Source organism: Balaenoptera acutorostrata, chromosome 10 (genome assembly GCF_949987535.1).
Source record: "Balaenoptera acutorostrata chromosome 10, mBalAcu1.1, whole genome shotgun sequence".
NCBI lineage: Eukaryota > Metazoa > Chordata > Mammalia > Artiodactyla > Balaenopteridae > Balaenoptera > Balaenoptera acutorostrata.
The window spans coordinates 10,568,307-10,594,928 of NC_080073.1; positions in this window are offsets into that span (position 1 = coordinate 10,568,307).

Genomic DNA, 26,622 nt, shown 5'->3' on the forward strand with positions numbered 1-26,622 from the left:
TCCAAGGCTATGCGTTGCACCTCTGCGGGGAGGGGGACTGGGTGCAGGCATCTATTTTTAAACATCCTAACTTCCCTAAAGCCCTTCAGCCTGAAAGCTTTCAGCCCTAAAATAGAGCTGAAACATTTCTGTGCAGCACTCAAGCTTCGAGCTTTTTCCTTCCTGGCGAAGTATTAAACCCTGCTGCAGTTATTCTGCCTCTCTTGCCTAGGAAAAATCACATATGAACAAACACTATTTCCATATTGGAGTATCACTACTACTATCCTTGCCATATGTCCCAGTTTGTTCTGCCTTAAGCCTGCTGCCTTGTCATTCATTAACAGCACCCCTTTCACTCTCAAAAGTATCTGAGTCTGAACAGTAAATTATGGGGTCACTCTAATTATTTTGTTATTTATCATATATTACAGTAGAACAGACTGAAAACTATGTATGTTATAATAAATGTAATGATAAACGGTAAGCATGCACTGACAGAAATAACAGGGAAGACATACTTAAGATGCTTTAGTGCTAGCCTCCATGAAGAAGTGACATTTAAGCTGAAGTGTAAGCAGGAACCAGCAGGGAAAGTGTGGCCAGCATACAAGGAGGCAGAGGAACTAGCTTATGCAAAGGCCCTGTGGTGAGAAACAGTCTAGCAAGTTAGAGGGAATAAAGGGCAGCCTACGTGACTGGAGCTTAGGCGGAGGGGAGACTGGGATGGTGGCTTGAACTTGGGTGGTCTCAGCATAGAGAGTAGGAGCCACAGGTAAATGTAGAAATCCACGTGGCAGGACTTACTGACGGGTTAAATAGTCATGAGGGAGAGAAAAGAGACAAGGATGACTCTCAATTTCTAAAAGAATCTGGAGACATGCAGATTCAACTTTGAACTCTCTCTAAACTCTTAGATACCTCTAGTGAGATCACCTCTATCTGGGTCCCAGTTACCTTATCTACTGAAAAAGGAGGACCCCATGCTGTGTAAGCGTCCTGCCACCTTTGTCATTCTACAATTTTAAACTGCATTTCTGTTGTTTCATATTGGGGTATATCCTTTCACACACATTTGTCCTTTCATAGATTAAACAAACTGTTTCTCACAAGTAAACTTACCCTTCTGCACATTTTCTCAGAGTGATTCCTCTAGGTTTCTCTCTGTAGTAATGCATTTCCTCTCCTTCCCCTTTAATTCTGATTCTGCTCCTTTTTCCCTTTCAGACTTGGCAGGGCACTTTACAGTTGGGAATGAAGATTGGCATAGATATTCCAAAATCAATTTTTTTTTTTTTTTACCACTCCTCTTAAAAAAACACCACACACATAAAAGCAAGCATTCGCAAGCAATCAGGAACCCTGACATAAGGTGACCTCCCACTAGAAGCTGATGATTCTGCCCGGAGCAAATTGATTAAACACTTTCAATTTACTTTGCAGAGACAAGCTCTAATTCTACAGGCACTCATAGACTCCAAGGAGCTTCTAACATTTAAAGAAATGTGTCCATTTACTTAACAAAGCTTTATTTTCTCGAAAATATAATGTTTCTCTTCCTCTAGTGTATTCTTTCCAGGTACCTAGAGAATTTACAAAATAAAACCAAAGTGAACATACTTGCATACGCACACATAAAGTATATGTATCATTGTTACTTTCAAAGCCATATATTAAGGTACATTTATACATTGTGCACATAGTGGTGCTACTCAGCTGACCAGTAAATGCAGACATTTTAAGTTTCCAGTCTTCCAAATTTTTCCAGAAGAAATGACCACACTGTAAAGATGAAATAAGTAAATTGAGAACAGACTCCTTTACAGTGTGATATGAAGATAACCTGCCTTGTAAAAAAAAAAATGCAGATTCCTAAGTCCTATTGCAGAATCATCAAATCAAAATCATACGTGTGTGTGTATGTACATATCTCCAACAGAGCTTCTCAAGGTTTTAGGTACATAGGACTCATCTTAGGATTTTGTTAAGAATGCAGATTCTGACCCAGGAAGTCTGGGGTGCGTCATGAGACAATGCCTTTTTCAAAGCTCCCAGGTAATGGCCATGCTGCTGGTACACAGACGGCACTTGGAGTAACAAGGCATTAAAGTTTGTGCACCACTGCGTGGTCTAGTATTGATGTGCTGTCATTGGCAGCTTTCTCCTGCCAGTTGTATTTCAAAAGTAATGGGCTCATTCTGAAGGCCTGAGAAACAATACACAGCGGGGAATGCTTCTACTAATAGGGCTCATTAGACGGAGTTCAGAAAACAACATGCTCATTTTTACAATTTGAAAACGCCTATTCAATTCACCTTCCTAATACATCAAGCACAGAGAGGCTCAGCAAGCATCATCCACCCACAGGCTGTTGGATGCCCAGTTTATTTCCTGAGCAATCTTCACTGGGCAACGCTGGTATTACCTCTCTTCCTATCACAGCAAAGTGGAATCAGCTGTCAGCAAGTCCTCCTAGACACTGATCCAGGAAAATACAGCTTCTCAACACTGATTCGCAGCTTCTCTTTGCTGAACACCCATCAACAAAGTAAGTTAACTCTTTAAACAGGCAGCCTCCTATGTTAACACTGCTGGGGATGGCTAGAGGTGCCTGTAATTTTCACATTTATTCTTAATCTAACTCATATGTAGCTTGATTGCTGAACCATTTAACCTCTGACGTTGCTGGCTTCCACCCTTGCTCCGTTTTTAAGGGAAATCATTTCATCTGAAAGGTTCACCAAACCCTTCATGCATTGGTCTCTTGCATCCCACTAACTGCTGTTGTCAAGAAATAATAGCAGAGACTAGTATTTATGGGTTGCTAATTACATACATTCCTATCCTTATCTGGTATAATCTTCACAGGTAATACTCCAGGTATGTTTCTCTACATTTTCAAATACAGAGAAACTAGGCCAAGAGACTTAATGGAACAAGTAATGGAACTAGAATTCAACCCATGCTTAGCTACCTCTTTTCCAAACCCATGCTATTCCTCTCCAAAACTTTGCCTTCTTAGGTGCTAAAAGTAAGTGAGGTGACATGATACTGACCACTTGCTATGGATTTACAGGAAATATTTAGGTAGGAGGAATTTGAGCAAAGTGGTCTCAAATATTCTTTTAAACCTTAATGTTCTATCACATTGTGAATACATGAATAAAATATTTTATAAACTATTGTCAATACTGCATTCCACTGAATCATACATAAACTTAAGGAAATAGACAAAATCTTAATCGGATAAGTGATTTAAGTTAGAAAGAGTCAGAACAAAACATATTTCTTTCTGTAACATCAAAAAAAAAATAAGTGTAGTAATAAGTACAGGACAGAGAAGACTTCATAGTTTGGTAGCAATCTTTATGAAGAAGACAGACTTACACAAAGCCTGAGTTTAACTAATTACAAACTCAAATTCATCCAATAATAAAATGTTTTATTTTAAAAGCCAAGAGCACCTTAGAATCATCTAATGAAACGGCAGTATATCTTCCACTCAAAGAGGATAGTATCGCTAAATTTGAGACTGGTTATTACTATAAAAATGGGTTTAACTCGAGTAAGCTCTCTAACTGCCTTTCAAACAAAGGAATCTCTGAAATTATAAAGAGGTATTCAGTTGTTGAAAAATAACAAGGTGTATTTTTAACATCCAAATTGGTCCATCATATCTGAAATAGCTTAAGACAAAGACTGCAAACTCAAGTGCTGACAGGGAAAAGGCAGGCAAGATAAATGAATAAGCTAGCTCAGTGGAGCCTGGGATAAACTAGAGTTTGCTACACTCATGTAGACGAAACATGACCAGTACACCAAATAACGAACGTATTGCAAGCAATTAGCGTCAATTTGCTGAAATACCACTGAACAAAATGACCACATCTCCAAAGATTTGTCTTATGCAATCAATTTACTAAGGAACTATTTACCACATTGCTGATTCATCAGAAATTTGTTTCTATTAATCAACTTCTAAGGACTAGAGCAATTTGTGTTGCATGTGAGGTTTTAAATTCAGTGTTTGAAATATTTTTGTGTAATTTGGGGGGAATGAGTTTGTTTTTTTTTTTTTTTAATTTATTTATTATTTATGGCTGTATTGGGTCTTCGTTTCCGTGCAAGGGCTTTCTCCAGTTGTGGCAAGCGGGGGCCACTCCTCATCGCGGTGCACGGGCCTCTCACTATCGCGGCCTCTCTTGTTGTGGAGCACAGGCTCCAGACGCGCAGGCTCAGTAATTGTGGCTCACGGGCCCAGTTGCTCCGCGGTATGTGGGATCCTCCCAGACCAGGGCTCGAACCCGTGTCCCCTGCATCGGCAGGCAGATTCTCAACCACTGCGCCACCAGGGAAGCCCTGAATGAGTTTGTTTTGATTTTAAATACCATGCATGTCAAAAAATGTTAAGATTTTATGAAAGGTAAGTAGGGTAGGCTTCTCTTTTCTAACTCATTTTTAATCAAATCTGCTGCACTTCCTACTTCTCTTATTCATGTGTTTGCTTTCTTGAGTGGGGCAGATAAGGAAGAGTTAACAGCAAGTGCATAGAGAATTGGGGCTGGAAGTTTGTATCTCAAAAATAGAAACAGTAACAGGTCTCTCATAGGACTGTTGATTCTTACATTAGTATGTCTTCTTCATATAAACTGCTACCAAACCATGAAGTCTCCTTTGTCTTGCCCTTATTACTATACTTACTATTATTATTTGAAGCTGGAACCATAAACAACAGCACTCTAGAAAAAAAATTAAATAGGTAAACATGGCAAAATTAGATTATTTAACAAATATCCTAATAGGTGGCTAGAAAGTTTTGAAGGGTACAAAAAAATGAGGAGAGAAGGAATGAAAGAGAGTGCTGAGGAAAGGTAAAAGATAATAAAATAGAAGATGGAAAAGAGAAGAGAACACAAATTAATTCCAGATGGATTATATATTGAAATGTTTAAAAACCTCTAAAATTCTTAGCACAAAATATAGGAAAATATGCTTAAGGTATCACTATAAGGAAAGATTTTCTAAAGCATCCATTAAAAGCATAAAATATAGAGGAAAAGAATGATAAGTTTAACTACATATATAAAATAATTCTCTGTAGAACAAAGAATAGCATTTACCAGGCACCCAAACAAGCAGCAGCCTGAGAGAAGATATTTGGAATCCACGTAATGGACAAAAAATTAATGACTGTTGTGTTTGAAGAACACATACAAATTAACTAAAAAGACTAATGATCCAATAGAAAAATGAGCAAACAATGAATGAACAATTCTTAAATGAAGAATCCTGTTTCGACAATAAATCTATGAAGAATATTAATCTCAGTAGTAATCAGGGAAATGCACATTTTAAAAAGGTAACATTTCTCTTCCATCAGATTGGCAAGAACTCAAGGAAACTGACAACACCAAGGGTTGGATATAATGAGGGAACAGTGATCACGTAAGTTATACTCCAAACTTTTTAGAGACTATCTTGCGAATATCTAGTTTCACTCCTTGTTATCTGTGCCAGAAAAACTTTTCTAAAAGTCCATATGGAGACATGCACAAAGATATTATTTACAACAATGTCTAGTACAGCAAAAATTTTAAAAAATATATTAATATACATTTAAGAGGAATAGCTAACCAAATAACCTAACTGTGTCAAATCCATATAATGGAATACTAGGTAGCAATAACTGTAAAGGAATTCAATTTACATGTGTCATCTTGGATGATTCACAAACAGTATTACAGTTTAAAAAGGAAATGTTCATAATGATGTATATATATATATCAATACCATGCCACAAATTCTGAACAATTTTCAAAAATAATGAAACAGTATTATGTGATGGTTTATGTATGGTTCCTATGGAGAAAATCTAACACCTAGACAAAACGTAAACATTTCAACTTCAGCATAGTATTTACTAGGAGGCATATGAAAAGGAATGAACTATTTTTCTCTATATACAAAATATTTTATTTCCTCAACAAATCATGAAAAATATATTGTCATTAATATTTTTAAAGCAAGAGGAGGTTCACGGGTGTTTTTTCTGTGTTGCTCCTTATACTTTCTATATTTGAAATACTTCATATATAAACAAAGAAGGGAAGGGGAAAGACACTGAGAGGGAAAAAAAGGGATGGGTAATAGTATAGAAGAAAGCAAGTGGCAAGAGGAAAAGAATTACACCTAGGAAATAAGGAATAGAAGTGAGAAACAAAACTTAAAGAACATCAACAAAAGTTAGTTGAGAGGGAACAGCGACTCACACTGTATCCCCTGTCTGGCCCCATTTCTTTTCCTCTTCCTTGCATCTTTTATTCATTTGCCCCACCTCCTCTTTCACAGGATTTAGAAATAAGCAACATACATAAAGTCAAGCTGTATAACCTATCTTTTATGCACAAATGTGTTCACCTGCCAGCCTCTGAAACAAAATCCCCTGAGGAAGTGCTATACAAAGTTTTTTCAACAAGATAAGGACAGAAATGAGCATATTTAGAAACTTGTATAGCAATTGGATAAATTTATGTTCCTTGAATTCAACAATAAAAAGGGTGGGCTTGTATTTTGGGTATCCTCTTTTAATTTCATTGTTCTGTTATTTTATATTTATATTTTACAAAAGTACCCATCTGAAACAGATTGGAAATTTTAAAAATAATAATAATAAGAGTTTTCCAACACAGTTTGGGAAGCACTGCTCTTGGAATCAGAAAAACAGAAGGAATTTTTCCCGTTGTTCCCTTTATGGTGTGTGCGTGTGTGTTCTCGTGTGTATGTGCTCATGTGTGTGCATATGTGCATGCGTGTGTGTGCGGGTGCATGTGCGTCTGTGTGTGCATGTGTGTGTCTGTGTGTGCGCGTGTGTGTGTGTATGTGTGCATGTGTACACCTGCACACCTTTGAGTTTGGGGAGGGCCTGTTGCTCCCCAGTCCTCTCTAGAGTACCTCTCCTCATTCTTAGACCCAGGTTAGTAAAGAACAAAACCAAAGCAACTCAATGAATGAAAACAAACGAACAAACAAAAAACTTTATTCATTATCTCAACAGAAAATACCTTGACATTTAATTTGAAAACTACCTTTACTTAGGATTGAGAGAGAACAAAATCATCCTCAAAGAGAAATAACCAAGCAACATGGAGAGTCACCCGGATGTCTGCTTGTGAGACAAAGTCTGTCCCATTTAGAAGGCTAGTGCTGTCCAGGTGTGGGATTTCTCTCCCACTGCACCCTGTTCCCGAGACTGGTGCAAGAAAGCTCTTACTTTAAATTTCGACATGATGCTCTTCTGGTTCTGACTTTGGTGCCTACTTCTTAGGGAGGCTGACCATACAGGACAAGATAGAGTGGTAAACACCACAAGCTTCAGCACCAGACAGGACTGGTTTCATCACCAGCTTAGGCTATTTTAGACATTATTTTGTAAGAGTTTTATAACCATCCTCTGCTTCAGTTTCCTAACCAATAAAATGAAAAAGGAGGATAATGGACACATATATCATAAGATTGCAGTTGAGAAAGAAGATGTTCATACATGAAAAGTGTTCTTCTTAGTGACTGAAATAAAGTAAGTAGTCAATTATTATTCTTTGTACTACTATTAATATTATTAATAATAATAGGAACCATGTCCATATCCATCCCTCAGGGTCATTCTCAGAAAGACAATCATTTAACTATACATTTACATGAAACTAAATAAAATATTAATTTTTGGCAACTGAAGGTTTTGTGACACATGCAATAAAAGCAACAATTAAGCCAACACAGAACTGTCTTCTAGAATTTTACCAGCTATCTTTTTGAAGAGTGAATAGACATTCTGAGCAGCTCCAGAAGTCAGAATAAGAATCAGTGGGTAGGGCTTCCCTGGTGGCGCAGTGGTTGAGAGTCTGCCTGCCGATGCAGAGGACACAGGTTCGAGCCCTGGTCTGGGAAGATCCCACATGCCGCGGAGCAACTAGGCCCGTGAGCCACAATTGCGGAGCCTGCGTTCCACAACAAGAGAGGCCGGGATAGTGAGAGGCCCACGCACCGCGATGAGGAGTGGCCCCCACTTGCCGCAACTAGAGAAAGCCCTCGCACAGAAACAAAGACCCAACACAGCTATAAATAAATAAATAAATAAAATTAAAAAAAAAAAAAGAATCAGTGGGTAATCTTCATGGGGTGGCAGATTTTGACTACAAAAATTGACATTCTTAAATACTAGAACTCCAAAACAAACAAATGGATTGGTATGTAAGAGAGCATATATATGTACTCCACTCTGTGTGTATATATATATATATACACACACACATATAACACACATACATACATATATATATATATGCATACATATATACATAGAGGGAAAGAAAGCACATTAATATGCCAGGCTATATGGAATCCTCTTAGGTAGTATATTGTCTCATTTGGTTTATCAAAATCATGTGCTGGTACATACAAGGCCACTACATCCCAGACATTGTAAGTAATTTAACTAAAGATTCTGAGCTTGAATAGAGGCCAAGCCAGACATGAAACCTAAGTAAATCGTAAGTTATTTATTACTATTCTGTTTGCTTTGGCAGTGGGCCTTCTTTCAGCATTTTTTAGATGCCTTTATCAATATGAGGATGATTTTGCTCTCTCCCCAGGGGAATGTGGCAATGCCCACAGACCTTCTGGTTGTCATAATTTAAGGCTAAGGGTTTTTACTAGCTTCTGACACGTAGGTCCCAGGAATGTGCTAAACATCCTACAGTACACAGGGCAGCCCTCAGCAACAGGGAGTTATCTGTTGCAAAATGTCAGTAGCGCCGAGCTTTGAAAACCCTGCCAATTCACAAAAGTTCTTCGAATCTTTAAGACTGGCTCTTCCACCAGGCTCATTTACATGCCACTGTCAAATTTAAGAATGTGTCCATTGTGTTTGTATCTATACTATCACTAACTTCCTTTTTCTCCTAGTTCTCCATTTAGCTTCTCTTTTTCAAGGTCTCTTTTAAATACGGCTTTCTTTCAACAGCTTGTCAGGACTTGTGTTCAACCTGTTAAAACACTGGCCAGCTTTCTTGTCATTAAAATGCAGTAGTTACCAATTCTGAGAGATCTGTTTTATATCTTCATATTTTATACTCAGAAGATAAACTTGGAGTCCAATTCCTTTGGGGATTGTTTGCTCCCATTTGCATAGTTGCTCTGAGAAAAGCAATTCCCCATGTAAATGCATGTTATACAAGTCACTGGAAAACTCCAGGCATCCTGCTCTCCTGCAGCACCACATCGTGGAAACTGCCCATCACGGTGGTTCTGTCATTTGGGGAGCAGGAGCAAAAAGCATCCCTGCATCTCCCTTCCTTTAGGCTTTAGCAAGGCAAGATATTTCCCCACTGATTTCCACCTCCTCCACTAAGGCTCAAGCTCCAAGCAGCACGGGGCTATTAGAGGAAATGAGAATGATCTGAAGGCATCATCAGAGCTTCCTAGTAGGCAGAAGCATGCCTTTAAGGCAAAACTGGTAGGCACGATCTGACTTTGCCACCTGTATCATGGCTGTATCATCATAACTGAAGCATTACAATATGGGAAATGGCATACTACCTTCAATTGATACTTCTATCGACCACTAAAAATAAGATCTTCCTCATTTTTGAGGAAAACTGAACTATTTTAAAATCTTGAGCTTTGCATAACCCAACAGAAATGCAAAGATGGAAATGTATATGAAAATAAACATCACAGAATAAAGCAAAGAAATGTGAAAAAACAAAAGTGAAAAACACTTTTAAAGGATTTAGTCTTTACATGTGTAGAGTTTCTGAATACAATAAATGTTGAATAAGTATTTATTAAATAAATATACCGATCAATCAGTGAACTGCAAAGTTCTACCAAATTACTAGTCATTGTAACACCTATTCACACCTTCACAAAGATCCATCTTATTAAAATGTTAAAAACTAAAATGAGATGTTGATAATAGTCATAAGTAATTTATACTTTACCAGGCACAGTGTTAAATGTTTTATATGAAGAATCTTATTTAATTCACACAAAAATCCTATAAGTTAGGCTACAATATTAATATACCCATTTTACAGTTGAGAAAACATTTGCTCAAAAATGTCAAATATATACACTGTGAGCCACAACTGGAATATGAACTCAGGTCTATCTGTATCTAAAGCTCATCCTCCAAACCACTATGTAATTTCTAAATGTGTAAGTTGTACTATTTCAATTTGAATTTGTACTTACTGTGTTAACTGGTATAGAGGTACCTGTCAAGATTTATCCTCAAGGAGTTCATTTAGTTAAGTTCCAACTCTGTAAGGCTAAATTGGCTCTAGAAGCATGTCTACTTGTCCCTAGAACATGCACAGCAGCAAGGATTTCATCTAAGGGATCCAATATCCCAACCTGCTTAGGTGTCTTCTTGTTGTTCTGCTTTATCATATACTCAAGAGGTCCATAGTTATTTTCCTGGGAATTTTGAACTGTTTTATTTTACCTAAGACTGGGCTGGATTATCCCCCCCCTCTTGGGATATATTTGCTTGTGGACTTTATACTCTACCTTGGACACTCAGCTCTGTAAAGGCTGAACTCAATCCCACCTACCAGGTCAAGGTAGAACTACAAGCTTAGACCTTATACTCATGAAGGGTTTCAAATTTACAATGGTGACATTATCTCCAAAATTGGAGATACACTTACAGGACTGATACACTTGCAGGAATAAAGAACAGTATGTTCATTATACATCTTTAAACATATGTTATATTACCTGACCCCTCCACTATACGAGCAATACTTTTTAAGAGTACGTTATTACCATGTGAATTGCACAGTCATCATCATGTATTATATTTTGTGTTAAAATTGTATATATGTTAAATGTAAGCATTTAAATTATATCAGCTTTGATAGCAATATTATGGTGTTTGTTATTTTTTAAATATTTTCTCAGTCTCAATAAAAGGAAGTGACATGAGCTTTTCATTGAATTGTGAAGGGACTTGTGGACCTATCCTTGAGTTCTACATACACTAGCACATAATGTCAGGGGCAAACCCCAATGTAAAATACATTGATGTGGAAAAAGAAGGGAAAGAGGAAAACTAGTTGCAGCTCATTCTTCCCTCTCTTACTAAATTAGAAGTTCTTTAACAGTAGACACTCTAATTTTTAAATAGCCATAATAATTAACAGAATGTAAGTTTCTTAAAAACAGAGTTACCAAATGATCCAGCAATCCTACTCCTGGGCATATATTTGGAAGAGACAAAAACTCTAATTCAAAAAGATACATGCACCTCATTGTTCACAGCAGCACTATTTACAATAGCTAAGACATGGAAGCAACCTAAATGCCCATCAATAGATGAATGGATAAAGAAGATGTGACACACATATCTATATATCTATATAGATATATATGTATATATATAAAATAGAATATTACTCAACCATAAAAAATGAAATAATGCCATTTGCAGCAACATGGATGGACCTAGAGGTTATCATACTAAGTGAAATAAGTCAGACAAACACAAATATCATATGATATCACTTATATCTGGAATCTAAAAAGACGATACAAATGAATTTATTTACAAAACGGAAGCAGACTCACAGACATAGAAAACAAATTTATGGTTACCAAAGGGGAAAGATGAGGGGAGGGAAAAATTAGGAGTCTGGGATTAACAGATAGACTCTATTGTATGTAAAATAGATAAACAACAAGGTCTTACTGTATAGCATAAGGAACTATATTCAATATCATGTAACAACTTACAATGGAAAAGAATATATATGTTATATATATAACTGAATCACTGCTGTACACCTGAAACATTGTAAGTCAACTATACTTCAATTAAAAACAATCATCAAAAAAATAAATGTAAGTTTCTTAGTTTCTTCTTTTCTTCTTTCATTTGGTGGCTCCAAAAGATGACAGAAAGATCTTTTTTAAAATCTCATGAACTTTACAGAACAAATTCTATTTTGTTTCAGTTGTAGTTATTCCAAGCTCCACTCCCCCGCCCCCCAACTACCCACCACTCCCCGCAACAAAGTAGAAGCAACATATTGGTGTGCCAGGGCAAAGGTAAGCAACAAGGTGTTACTGAAAGTGCAGATGGTAGAACTATTGAAATCAGTCCTAAGATCTCAACAATTCCAGCATTCTGGGAATAATTAGTGGAGGGATGAACATCCTGTTTATACTTCAGTGGCTATTGAAGGAATCACTGTGTTAGCATCTGGCACAATAACTGATGTACGTAAGAATGATTCCTGATTCTCAAAGGAAGGTTAGGTTTCACACAGCATCTTCCTTTGAAGATGAAAGGGAAGAGTTGCACTGCTTTAGGAAAGATTTTGATGTCAATGTTTAAAGTGAAAGAAAGTTGTGTTGCTTAAAGCCTTGGGTAGCTGGAAAACTCACGTAAAAATTCTCTTTCCTGGGATAAATAAAATACTTGATAATAAGACTCTGACCTTCATAGCAACTGTCATTAAATTGTTGATGTGGAATAACTTTGGAAGGGATATAGCTGAGATGGGAAGGAGCAAATAATTAATAATGTTTACTCAGAAAGTGTCATGCTGTCCATGTTTTTACCTAAAGGCCATGCATCTTTTCAAGAAATTTTAAGTGCCTCTACTTCACTGCAATACACTAAGGAAGCAGAAAGCAAGATGTCAGAACCCTCAGATAAGAAGAGGGAGAAGCTAACCTGGATAAATATATGAAGCAGACAAACATTTTTCAGAGCTTCAGGTACTCAGTTAAATATCTGGTGATAAAACCCAGAGGTTAAAGTGAACTTTGAACACAAACAAACATATGCACTTTTAACCGTTTACAAGTCTTGCAAATGATCCTGATACAATAAAACAAATTCCTGTATAATATAAAAGAAAACACCTGTGGAGTCCTCAGAAGTGGTTCAAATGAGCCAGAACAATGTTGGCGGAAAGATGTGGGATGGATTTGATTCGGCACTACTTAACTGATTTTAATTCTTCTTTTTGCTCATTTATGAGTGAGAGTAATTTTTATGAAAATTTTTTAATATATCTTTTTAAAATTTGTTGAATATATTTATGCTTAAATAGATTGATAGTAAGTTAGATTGGGTTCTCTTTCCATAGTGTACTTTCTAATACATGTTTCATAATATTCTAGATCAATGGTCGGCAAACCTTTTATGTAAAATGTCAGGTAGTCATCTTCAACAAATAGTTCTGAGCAATTAGACATACAAAGACAAAAAAGAAAAAGAAAAAACACCTTAAAGTGTAAAAATATAAAGCTTTTAGAAAAAAAAATAAGAAGAATTTTTGGGATCTAGGCCTAGACAAAGAGTTCTTAGACTTGACAACGAAAGCATGATCTATAGAGGAAATACAATATAATGAACCTCATGAAAATTACAAACTTTGGTTCTGTGAAACACCCTGTTAAGAGGATGAAAAGACATGGTATAGAGTGGGTGAAAATATTTTCAGAGAGCATATCTGACAGTACATTTGTATCTAGAATATAAAAAGAATATTAAAAAACTCAACAATTAAAAAGACAATCTATTAGAAAATATGCAAAAGACATGAATAACTATTTCACAGAAGAGAATATACTGGTAGCAAAAAAGCACATGAAAGGAAATTACACATTTAACCATTACAGAAATGCAAATTAAAACCACAATGAGATATCACTATTACCTATCAGAAGGGCTAAAATAAAAAAAAAAAATAGTGACAACATCAAATGCTGTCATAGATGTAGAGAAGCTGGATCATTCAAACATTGCTTATGGGATTACAAAATGATACAGCAATTCTGAAAGACAGCTTGGCAGTTTCTAAAAAAATCAAATTTTCAGCTGCCAAAAGACCCAGCAATTGCACTCCTGGGCATTTATCCGAGATATATGAAAACTTATGTTATTAAAACAAACAAACAAACAAAACAACTATACACAAACATCCAAAGCAGCATTATTTGTAACATCCAAAAGCTGGAAACAACCCAGATGTACTTCAATGTGTACGTGGTTAAACTACAGTATATACACACAGTGGAACACTATTCAACAATAAAAGGACTGAAATTTTGATACACACAGCAAATTAGATGAATCTCCAGAGAATTATGGTAGGTGAAAAAAGCCCATTCCAAAAGGTAACATACTGTATGAGTCCATGTATATAACTTTCTTAAAATGACAGAACTATAGAAATGAAGAAGAGATTAGTGGTTTCCAGGGTTGAAGGAGGGGGTTGGAACTGGGAGAAAAACAGATGTGGCTATAAATGGGCAACATGAGGGATCCTTTTAATGATGAAACTGTTCTTTATATTACTTTATCAACTTTATCTTTGTTGTGATATTATACTATGGTGTGGAAAGATGCTACCATGATAAAATGGGGTATAGGCTACCTGGGATATCTCTATACTATTCCTTACAACTGCATATGAATTTAAAATTAGCTCAAATTAAAGAGTTTAATTTTAAAAAGGACATAAATATGTTTGGCTTTGCAGACCATAAGGTCTCTGCTGCAACTACTCACCTCTGTCCATGTGGTATGAAAGCATCCATGGACAGCAAGTAAATGGATGAACATGTCTGTGTTTTAATAAAACTTTATTCACCTAAACAGACAGCAGGTTAGATATGTGCCATGGCGTGTAGTTTGCAGACCCTGGCCCCAATTAAATAACCCCTAGAAAAATGATTATCTGTAACCCTTAAAAAGCATCACACACCTGGTCTAATCCTAGAGCCATGTTGCAATTAATGAGACAGTTCAGAAACCTGAAAATCATACTTTACTCGAATTTTTAATACTATAAAGGGAAGATTTAAAATCATACTTAACTTGAATTTTTAATACTATAAAGGGAAGATTTCTATCACAGCAGATTCATGATATCTCTCCCTTTTATGTATTTACATTGCAGTTGCTTTATCACTGCTCTAGTTTCAAATTCTTGAAAAATCCCTTCTCTATCCCCTGCCCTCATGTGTTTAACTGCTCCTTATCTCTTTCTCCCACTTTCAGTCAGTAGTCTCTCCTTCTCCCCACTCTTTTTCTTTTTTTTCTTTTAGTATAACTGACTTTTTTTTTTTTTTTTTTTTGGTCTGCATTGCGTCTCAGTTGCGGCACGCGGCATCTTTCATTGCAGCGCACGGGCTTCTCTCCAGTTGTGGCACGCGGGCTCCAGAGCGCATGGGCTCTGTAGTTTTGCGGCGCGCAGACTCTTCATTGGGCGTGGGGTTCTCTCTAGTTGTGGCGTGTGGGCTTTCTCCCTCTACTTGAGGCACACAAGCTCAGTAGTTGTGGCGTGCAAGCTTAGTTGCCCTGTGGCATGTGGGCTCTTAGTTCCCCAACCAGGGATTGAACTTGCGTCCCCTGCATTGGAAGGTAGATTCTTTCCCACTGGACCACCAGAGAAGTCCCTCTTTTTTTCCACTCCTAATAAATAGATTGAAACTTATTTTGTTAAGGTCTTCCCTCTCTCTATTACCTACCTAGTCCTGTTTTCCACTCATAATCCTCACTTCTCCATTAACCGAAAGAACAAATCTGTCCAGGAAAGGTCATCTGTGAAGAATGGGTGAGAGGAAGGAAATGTGGTAGCAAAGTAAGAATTCTCATTAATGGTTGAGAGGAAGGTAAACTGGACACACATTCATACACTAATCATTTTTCCCATGCTCCATATGATCATGCCTGGATTAGTTGGGATATACTCCTCTATTTAAGGTACCTCTAACAGGGGTAAGTAGTTCAGACATTGCTCTTTTAAAAGTTCTTTGCTGCCAAATGCCATGCACTAGATATGTCAGAACAAATTCTTCTGAAATACCTGGATTGAGAAGATAACCAATTACACATTCAGAAGAGGGCAAGGAGGTTTAGTTTTGTTTTTTGCTTTGTTTTTGTATAAGAGCTTTCCCTCTGTGAATCCAACAAATACAGCCATGAAGGGCATTTGGTGATTATTTTGAATGATGACCCCTGAAATTCTTTCCTCAATATTACAAGTCTGACTCTCACCCTGGACCGTTTGGCAGTGCACATTTTCATCCATCTTGAAACAGAATGCCCTAAACAGATGAAAGAGAAATGAGGCAATAAAATAATGCCTGTCAAAAGGTGAAATAGGCACAGCGTATTTCTCCTCATTACTGCATATTATGAGGGCTAATGGCAGAGATGAATATCTCTAGTCAGAGCCACTTATATAGGAATTTACATTTAAAAGTAATTGCTATAGATCATAATTGGTTGATTAGGTGTTCTCAATGCCTAAGGCCCTTTTCAGACTTTAACTACATGATACATGCCAGGCTTTCAGAGGGCCAATCTGTGTAAAAAGAAGTGTAATTTGTCCCTTGTAAAATATCAAGTTAGAAAATGTCATCACCTACTTCACATCCTCCCAGACCAGTTATTGTCTTTCATGGTAGGAGTCACCAACTACCATGGACAGAGTAATTGACGTGAAAATATAAATTATGGAGTTGACCCCAAATCTACCTAATTTGTATGAACCATTCCACAAATTAGTTTTAGAAAAAGACATCCATATTATTGTATTAATCTTAGTAATCACAATTATGCATGCCACATTAGTGGCGAGTTCATTATACCCCTCTTTGAGTTTCTCTCTTCTTAAATTATATAATCTCCAATAGGCTTTGAATGGGGCTTTTTTTCCTGTATACCCCATCAGGAAAAAAAAAAAGTATCTCTTCAGTCCTCTATTGCTTTGTTTTTTGCTGCCACAAAGTCCCTCTTGTTACTTATGGGATCTATCCAGCCCCAGATAGGAAGAGAGTTCACTACTGAGATAACACTCCAGTGACCTGAGACCCACATTGCTAATCATCAAATCTCCAAGGGAAGACAATATCACTTCCTTAATGCCAAAGGCAGACCAAGGTGCCTGCATAGCACTCCTGGAGTTCCAACTCAGATTGCTTAGTTCTTCCAGTTCACATTCACATCAGCAGGCCCAGGAAGCATAGAGGACAGGAAAAGGACTGGTGTTTGTATTCTGTACCTTATGGGTCCAGAATCCCTAACTCCTTTCCCTCCCCAGAGATTCATCTGTAGAAGCCAATGAGATTTTTCTTCTCAACAATTAAAACTCAATAGGGCTAATCATAACCATTTCCTAGATAACGGGTCCAATTTTCTAAGGAAGGATATCTTGAGTAATTCATAGATGACCTATCCTTCTAAGAAAAACTTCTCCCAAGTAATTCCAGGTTAATTTTTCTGGTATTTCTTTGCTCAGAAAAGAGCAGTGGGGTGGGGAGGGGGGAGTCTAAAAATGTAGTTTCTACAAGGGCAGTTCGCTACAATGCTCACAACATTATTTCAAGGAAATAAAGTTGCCCTTCACCAAAAATATTGGGCTGGCCAAAATGTTCATTCGGAGTTTTCCGTAACATTTGGGGGTGTGGGGTCAGAAGTCTCTTGTGCCTTATTTGGTGCTTTATTAATTCATGCTATTTATATATTTATTTATATTCCACTTAATTTCACTCATTTGAAAATCTGAATTCATTTATTATTTTTGATCCTTGCATCACTACCTTTAAACGAAAGTCAACAGTGCTTCTCTAACAGAACACTTACTGGTATTATGGTTGTCAACATGCCTGCCTTCCTCATGAGACTTCCAGGTAGGAGCTGTGTCATTTCATTCTTTTATCCATAATGTTTGGCATATTGCCTGGTACATTTAGGATGTTTAGCCACTGTTAGTAAAGATCACTTATTTATGGATGTATGGGAGGAAAGAATGGAGACAGGGTATGAGGGACAGAGGGAGAGATGGAGGGAAGATGGCAGGAAGGGAAAAAGAAAAGAAGGAAGGGAGGATGGAAGAAAAGAAAGGAGGAAGGGACGGAGGGAGGGAGGAAGGAAAGAAGCCATAATGATTTATGCCTTTGGGTCAAGTCATTATAGTTTCTAGGCATCTTCTGATCAAAACTAAAATAAATTCTGAGAAGTAAGAATGATTATACCATTAGTTGCAAAGACTTTGCTGGAAAATTATTTATCTGATTTCTTAGAAGTGAAAACCTGAGTAAAATGGATACCAGTAAGTAAACATTGTAATTGAGACTTGAGCACGATGGAGGGAAGGGCTGGCCAGCAGGTTACAATTCAAGGACTTTTGTACAACTAAGACCAGTAGAAGATTCCAGGAGCAGGGATGAATGTGAAAGAGTGAAGAGGAGAGTTAAAAGGTCACAAAACACAAATCACCGATAACTCTTTATATTAGTCAGAGTTGTCTAGAGAAACAAAACCAATAGGATAGACAGATTAGAGAAGATTTATTACAGAAATTGGCTCACATGGTTATAGAGGCAAAGAAGTCCCACAGTCTGCCACCAACAAACAGGAAAACCAGGAAAGTCTGTGGCGTAATTCAGTCTGAGGCCAGAGGCCTGAGAACCAAGGGGCTGCCGACGTAAATCCCAGAGTCCAAAGGCCCAAGAACCAGGAGCTCTGTTGTCCTAGGGACTTTCTGTTCAACAGGAAAGGGAGGGAATTTGCCCTTCCTTTGCCTTTTTGTTCTACTTGGGCCCCCATGGGGTTGGATGAGGTGTGCCTACATGCTGAGGGTGTATCTCTTTGCTCAGTCTACAGAATCAAATGCTAGTCTCTTCCAGAAACACCCTCACAGACACACCCAAAAAAACAAATGTTTACCAGCTATCTTGATATCCCCTAGCCCAGTTAAGCTGACACATAAAATCAACCATCTCACTCTTTCTCTTCTCAGCCAGTTTATGAACTTTAGGCTCAGAAGGAGCCTGTTCATCACTCACAGCATTTATCACACAATGCACCTTGTCAGCTTCTATTAGGTGGAAAGAGCAATGGCAGAGAGAAGTGATTTAGGGGGAAGATCAGACCTGGAATCAGAAGACCTGGTTTGGGGAGTGCCTCCTCTACTTCCTAGCTGCCTGTTAACTTATCTGAATGCACAAAATGTGAATAATCATAAAAGACCTCCCGGGCTGTTGTGAGTACTGAATGAGACAGTATACCTGAAGCCTCCTAATGAATGATGAAGCACTAGGCAGACCCAAAGAGGTGGCTTTGTTGCCCAGAGATAACTGAGACTCAAACCACTTTCAAGAGACAATTGCAAGTTTTCACACCTTGATCTCATATGTATAATTTGGAAAATTACAGTGTATGGTTAGTTCTGAAACAGAGGAGCTAACTACTGGTCTTTGACTTTCAAGGATATTGCATGAAATTTGAAACCAAGGGGCACAAAGAATTAACTTGGGAAAAAAGCAGAAATAATAGCTCTCTACTGATAAGAGCAAGTACATTTTAACTCTGAAATTCCCCACTGTGAGAAATACCATAAAATTCTCTTTGCACAGGCAATGCACTGGTTATGAGCCAGAAACCACTGTATATCTCAGTTGCTGAAAAAGAAGTACCCTTTGGAGCCACTATTACTTTTCTTTACCTTAAAAGAACAGATAGTTGATATTTGAGATGGAGTAGGAAATAAGCCCTGTTTTTCTTTAATTCTCACAGTAAGCCTATTAAAGCCTAAACAAACAAAAAAAAATGTATCAACTGAGCTTTTGGAAATTAAAAGATCAATTTCACACAGGCTTTCCTGAAATGAAACTTCCTGTTTAGCTAGATGCTCTTTCATTCTTAATCACTAATTGTTAAATATGTCCACTGAAGCTTATAACAGGTGCTGGGTACTGGTAATATCAACAGTTCACTATTCCCTGGCACAGAGTAGATGCTCTGTAAACCTTAGCTATGGAAATAAACCAAGCCCTAGCATTTGAGGGCACAGACCCATGTCAGCCTGCTGTACTACTACAGTGCAGGTAAATTTTATATTTGACTCCATGATATATCTCTACTTGTTTGATTCTAAAGATTAATTTCTTCCAAATCTTCAAGAAAAATTACCATTCCAGAAAGATAGTTGTGATTGTCCCCTGGACCAATCCGTGCACTCAATCCAAAAATTAAGCCTTGAGAATTGGGATAGAAATAGACATTTTGGCAAAAATCAGTTTTCTCCTGATAATAAGATGATGTCATCTCACAAATGAACTCATTTAGCGACTTGAATCATGTAACTAAATGATCAGACTGTAGTCAACCAAGTCTCTTTCCTAATGGAATCTACTTCAACCAGGAACAAATTACTACAGAGACCCTGGGCTTACTCCTGGAGATAAATAAGAAATAACAAAGCATATTGGCCCAAGAGGAAAATGCAGAAATACGACAATTGAAAACTTCTTATCTCCTGAATGTATCATAATTAGCCCTCACCTTAGTCTTGTTCAGTCTCCTACTCCCTTAGGAACATGGATTGGGAATGACCTTAAAGATATATTCTTAATGGGGCACCCTGTTCCATGTAAATCCTGATAGATTTAGCTTCATGGTTTCTACTTGAGGTTCATACTGACCTTGTGGGAGCTAGTAAGTTCCCCTTTGAAGCATTGTCATTGTTCCATGTTGGGGCATAGAGTCTACTGGTACTCCAGCTCTCCCTGACAGAGGCTAGACAAAATGAGCATCATCCAGGGGAGAAATGATGGGGTGAACCATTCCTGTAGATATAATGTTATTATTTAGAGCTTCATTCTAGTTATTTCCCCCTTCTCTATCCTGGGACTTCTCTATTCTACTGCACTGCATCACTGCCTCAAGTTCATGTGACTTCTTAGGATAATCTCTCCAAAATCACTAGCATGCCTGGAAAAGGAAGTGTTCCCATTATTTGAAGGAATTTGTGAATCAAATAGATGTGGAATGACACAAACTCTACCTCTAATCAGATATGAGACCTTGAGCAAGTTCCTTAGCATCTCTGCGTCTCGTATCCCTTCACTTAGAGACAAAAATGTTGTGATGATGAGGAAATGAGGTGACTATTCCTCAGTGTACAGCATAATGTCTAAATATAATGAGGTGCAAAATAATTAATCGTTTTCTTTCTTTTCTTTCCCATGCCAGTTCAAAACTCGGCATCCTTAGATATTTAGTCAGGTTAGATTCTGGAGAGGTATATCTTCACAAATTGAAGATCAATGTTTCTGTGAATTAAACAAATTCCTGTGTCCAAACAAAATAGTACACATTTACTGGCGTTGTGTTTTATGTTTAATCCCATTTAATCATCTCTGAAGACTGTGTGGCAGATATTAGCATTACTCCTTTGATAAAGCTATTGAAGCTGAGGCTCAGAAGAGTTAATAATTTGGGCATAATCTCTCAAAGAATAAGTGAAGAGAGACCTTCAAGATGGCGGAGGAGTGAGACATGGAGATCACCTTCCCCCCCAAAAAACCTCAGAAACACAACTACATGTGGAACAACTCTTACAGAACACCTACTGAATGCTGGCAGAAAACGTGAGACTTCCCAAAAGACATATATGTTTTTTTCCTTTTTCTCCTTTTGTGAGTGTGTATGTGTATACTTCTTTCTGTGATTTTGTCTGTAAAGCTTTGCTTTTACCATTTGTCCTAGGGTTCTGTCTGTCCGTTTGCTTTTTTTTCAGTATACATTTTAGTGCTTGTTATCATTGGTGGATTTGTTTTTTGGTTTGGTTGCTGTCTTCTTTCTTTTCGTTTCTTTTTAATAACTTTTAAATTTTTTATTTTTAATAATTATTTTTTATTTGAATTATTTTCTTTTCTTTTTTTCTTTCTTTCTTTCTTATTTTCCCCCTTTTCTTTTGAGCCGTGTGCCTGACAGGGTCTTGGTGCTCCGGCCGGGTGTCAGAGCTGTGCCTCTGAGGTGAGTTCAAAGCCGACTTCAGGACATTGGTCCACCAGAGACCTCCCAGCTCCATATAATATCAAAGAGTGAAAGCTCTCCTGGAGATCTCCATCTCAATATTAAGACCCAGCTCCACTCAGCGACCACCAAGCTACAGTGCTGGACACCCTATTCCAAACAACTAGCAAGACAGGAATACAACCCCACCCATTAGCAGAGAGGCCTCCTAAAATCATAATAAGGTCACAGACACCCCAAAACACACCACCGAATGCGGTCCAGCCCACTAGAAAGACAAGATCCAGTCTCATCCACCAGAACACAGGCACTAGTCCTCTCCACCAGGAAGCCTACACAACCCACTGAACCAATCTTAGCCACTGGGGGCAGACACCAAAAACAATGGGAACTACAAACCTGCAGCCTGTGAAAAGGAGACCCCAAACACAGGAAGTTAAGCAAAATGAAAGACAGAGAAACACACAGCAGAAGAAGGAGCAAGGTAAAAACCCACCAGACCAAACAAATGAAGAGGAAATAGGCAGTCTACCTGAAAAAGAATTCAGAGTAATGATAGTAAAGATGATCCAAAATCTTGGAAATAAAATGGAGAAAATACAAGAAATGCTTAACAAGGACCTAGAAGAACTGAAGAACAAACAAACAATGATGAACAACACAGTAAATGAAATTAAAAATTCTCTAGAAGGAAACAATAGCAGAATAACTGAGGCAGAAGAACAGATAAGTGACCTGGAAGATAAAATAGTGGAAATAACTAAGGCAGAGCAGAATAAAGAAAAAAGAATGAAAAGAATTGAGGACAGTCTCAGAGACCTCTGGGACAACATTAAACACACCAACAGTAGAATTATAGCAGTCCCAAAAGAAGAAAAGAAAAAGAAAGGGACTGAGAAAATATTTGAAGAGATTATACTGGAAAACTTCCCTAACATGGGAAAGGAAATAGTCAATCAAGTCCAGGAAGCACAGAGAGTCCCATGCAGGATAAATCCAAGGAGAAACACGCCAAGACACATATTAATCAAACTATCAAAAATTAAATACAAAGAAAACATATTAAAAGCAGCAAGGGAAAAACAACAAATAACACACAAGAGAATCCCCATAAGGTTAACAGCTGATCTTTCAGCAGAAACTCTGCAAGCTAGAAGGGAGCGGCAGGACATATTTGAAGTGATGAAGGATTGGTCAGTTGATATCTTGTTAACAGACAGATGCCCACAGGTTTTACTCATTTAATAAATAAATGAATAAAAATAAAACTTTGCAGCCCTCAACTCTGTAGGCACAATAAGCAGAATAGCAGATCAGACTTTCTCTCTGTCCTCATTTCCACATTCCTGCCCATTGGAGGACTGGGCTAAGTGCAGGATCCTAGTGTCCTTACAAGAATACACAGTCCACTGAAAATACTGGGACATAATTATGTTCTCCTTTACATCACTTTAGGAAATTATTTTTCAATACAAGAGAAAACTTTCTTGTTAAGAAAAGGATGGCAGAGGTATATTTTCTTTATTTCTTTTTTTCCCCAAAAGCTTCTCCTGAAGTAAAAGTGTATTGTCAGTAAGTAGTTTATATTTAGTAAGGCTTTCAGATGTGGAACAAATATGTCATGCAGACTCTAAAATATTGCTGTGAACCAGCAAAAGGCAATTCGGGGTTTCAGGTGCTGGAAATGTACTGAGACATTTATTTCAGAGTCTGTGCTACCAAAAGGACATCTTGAGGAAACAAATAGATCTATTTATCCTGAAGCCTGCCTGGTCCAGCCAGTAAGATGTGATTTGCTGAATGACAAGGCTTATTTCTATGAACTAACAAAAGCCAGGAAGGGGTCATTACGGAGTCGAAGATTGCTAAGTTTCCATTCCAGACCTCCAACTACATACAACAAATGTTGAAAGGGAAACCACAGACTGGTACCTTGGTGAAGGCACTCTCAGAACTCAGGAAAAAGTAGAAAATTCTTTCTACTCCATGCCCCAGAGGCAGCCCAACTCAGTGAGTTGAAAGGCAAGGTGGAGAACCAGCAGCTTTAGAGGACCCATTCAGTTCAAGGAATGATCCTGGCATAAAGACCTATGGTCTAAAAACCTGGACCTCAGCTTACAAATGGAGATAACCAAGATCAGCAACCTTCTGTATCCTGGGTTTGGAGGTGAACAGTGGTTGCTGCTAAAGGCAGACAAAATAAGCCACAAACAGACGATGAAAATGTTTTCAGAAATGAAGCGGACTGCAGTGGGCACTGGCAGAATATGATCCTCAGTTTCTGGAGCGGGTAACAGTTGCCCTAGACCAGTGAATGTAAGTCATCCCCTTTGGAAATTGTAAGTTCAGGTCCTTAAATAATCAGTACATGGAATTCACCTGGCCAGAATGCTAGGTAATTTTTTAAATGTATCTATCATCTAGGTATCTATCTATCTATCATCTATGAATCATCTATTTTGTTAACATTGTATTGTCAAACTTATCAATCATAAAAGAATTGAAAGAATTTTATAGTAAACTTGTATGCCCACCACCTACATTCTAACACTAATATCTTATTACTTTACTATCTACTCATTCTCCTATCTATTCATCAATCCATCTTATTTGTATGCATTTCAAAGTTAATTTCAGAGGTCAAAGGATTTTGCCATACACATTCATATAACTGAACTAAGTATTTGATTACAGTTTTCTTCTTTTGACATAAAATTTACATACAATAACATCCATATGTTGCACTCTGACAAATGCATATATCTCTGTAACGTGAAACCCTATTAAGATACAGAACATGACCAGCATCCAAGAAAGGTTTCTCATATCTCCTTCTAATCAAATTCCACCCAGCTGCTCCAGAGGCAACTGTTACTGTAATCACTTTCCACCGTACACTAGTTTTCCTCTTCCTGATCTTTAATATAAATGGCATCATACAGAAGGTATTCCTGTGTAAGTTTTCTTTCAGTTCATGTTATTTTTCAGGTTTATCCATATTGTTGGATGTGATATTAATTTGTTCTTTTTTATTACTGAGTAGTATTTCATTCTGTGAACATTCTTCTTATTTGATACTGAGGCTGCTGCAATTTTTGAGTAAAGCTCTCAATATCCTTTTATAAAAAGGAGGCAAAGTGCATAGAAAAGTCTGCCCCAAAACGGAGGGCTATGTTAAGACTGACAGTGTTTAGCTTTGCTAGAATATAATGATAAAAAAGCAGACCAACTTTATTCCATTTTATTCTTGTTTTTAAATTCTCTATATGCAGTGCATTTACTTACTGCCTGCATCTGGGTGAGCTATTCCCACTACCTATCAGGCCCCCCTGACAAAACATCACTGACTAAGACCATGTCCACTTGGTTCACCATTTTATTAGTCATTTTCTGCTGTAGAGTCTGGCACACACATGGCTCAATAAATATTTATTAATTTGCTAAATGAATGACCTGCCATTGACAATGATAGATAAAAGCAACAGAATTCAAGTGAGCTTTCTTGTTTCTAAAGCCTCTCTTACAGCCCACTATAATACTATGCTAAAATAAATATGCCAAAATATGAGTAAACATATTTATTCTCATGAAAATACTTCTCAAAAATTCTCCTGGAGGTTTTATTTTAGTCTGTTAGGCAAACTATGTCTTATGTCATGATATTTGACATTAGTTTGAACTAAATGACGTATTACCACTGTTCGTTGACATTGAAAATATATTCACATTAATTGAGTCCTTTCTAACCATTGAACTTCAGCTCTAAAATAACTGCCAACATTTATTTTTACACGGTCTTCAAAGGAATTTGCACCTGTGTGAATAAATGGCTTAAGCTTGATCAAGTTATTTTGGAATATTGTGTTTGCCTATTTTCAGGGCTGTTTTTATAAGTGAGAAAGCCAATCTAAAATGTCACCACATCTATGAACAAACCAAAAACTGTGTTCCTGAAATTATACTGAATCTTAAATGTGTATAGATAAACAACTAGCAATTTGGTTGTAATTAGTATTATGCTGTGTTTGGAATCTTAATTTACTGCATTATCCTGACCTCCCACTTGTGGTTTTTCAACACATAAATTATGTTATGGTCATGTTTTATTGAGGGAAATGACTAGTAAATGCCCATGAAACACAGAACTGCTATTTCCTTGGAACGAGTACAAAATTACTTCTGAAGATTTGAAAACAAAATTAAGTACTTAATTTTTTTCTAATATGAAAGGCATGATTACAGACTCTGGAATCAAATAATCAGTCCTTCAGACTCAATCTCGTCATTTCCTATTTGTGTGAACTTGGGAAACTTACTAAACTTCTCTGTACTTTAGTCTCCTTTTGAACGGGAGGTCAAACACACTGAGCCAGACTCACTGGATGGCTGTGAGGATCAAACGCGTTTCTGCATAGACCACTTATAGTCCACAAGGACGGTTGAGTGCAGATGCCAGAGGCTCTATCTCTTTCAAAGTTCAGCGTCCAACAATTTTTCTTCAGCCTTCACAACCAAGGTGTAAATTATGATGAGCATTTTACAGGCAAGGGCACTGAGGCTCTGAAAGATTGATGCAGTATAACGACTCTCTGTGACTCAAACATTGTCTCGAACTTCACATACCCTATTCCCTGGTCATTACACTGTAGCTTAAAAAAAATGGCAATAAACAAGGTCAAGCTCCTTTGGCTATTCAACTACGGCAAATGCAACAAAGAATTTTACTGCATTTAATAAATATTTCATATAAAGATTGGATACAAATTCTCCTACCTCAAGTTTCACTTAAAAATTTAACA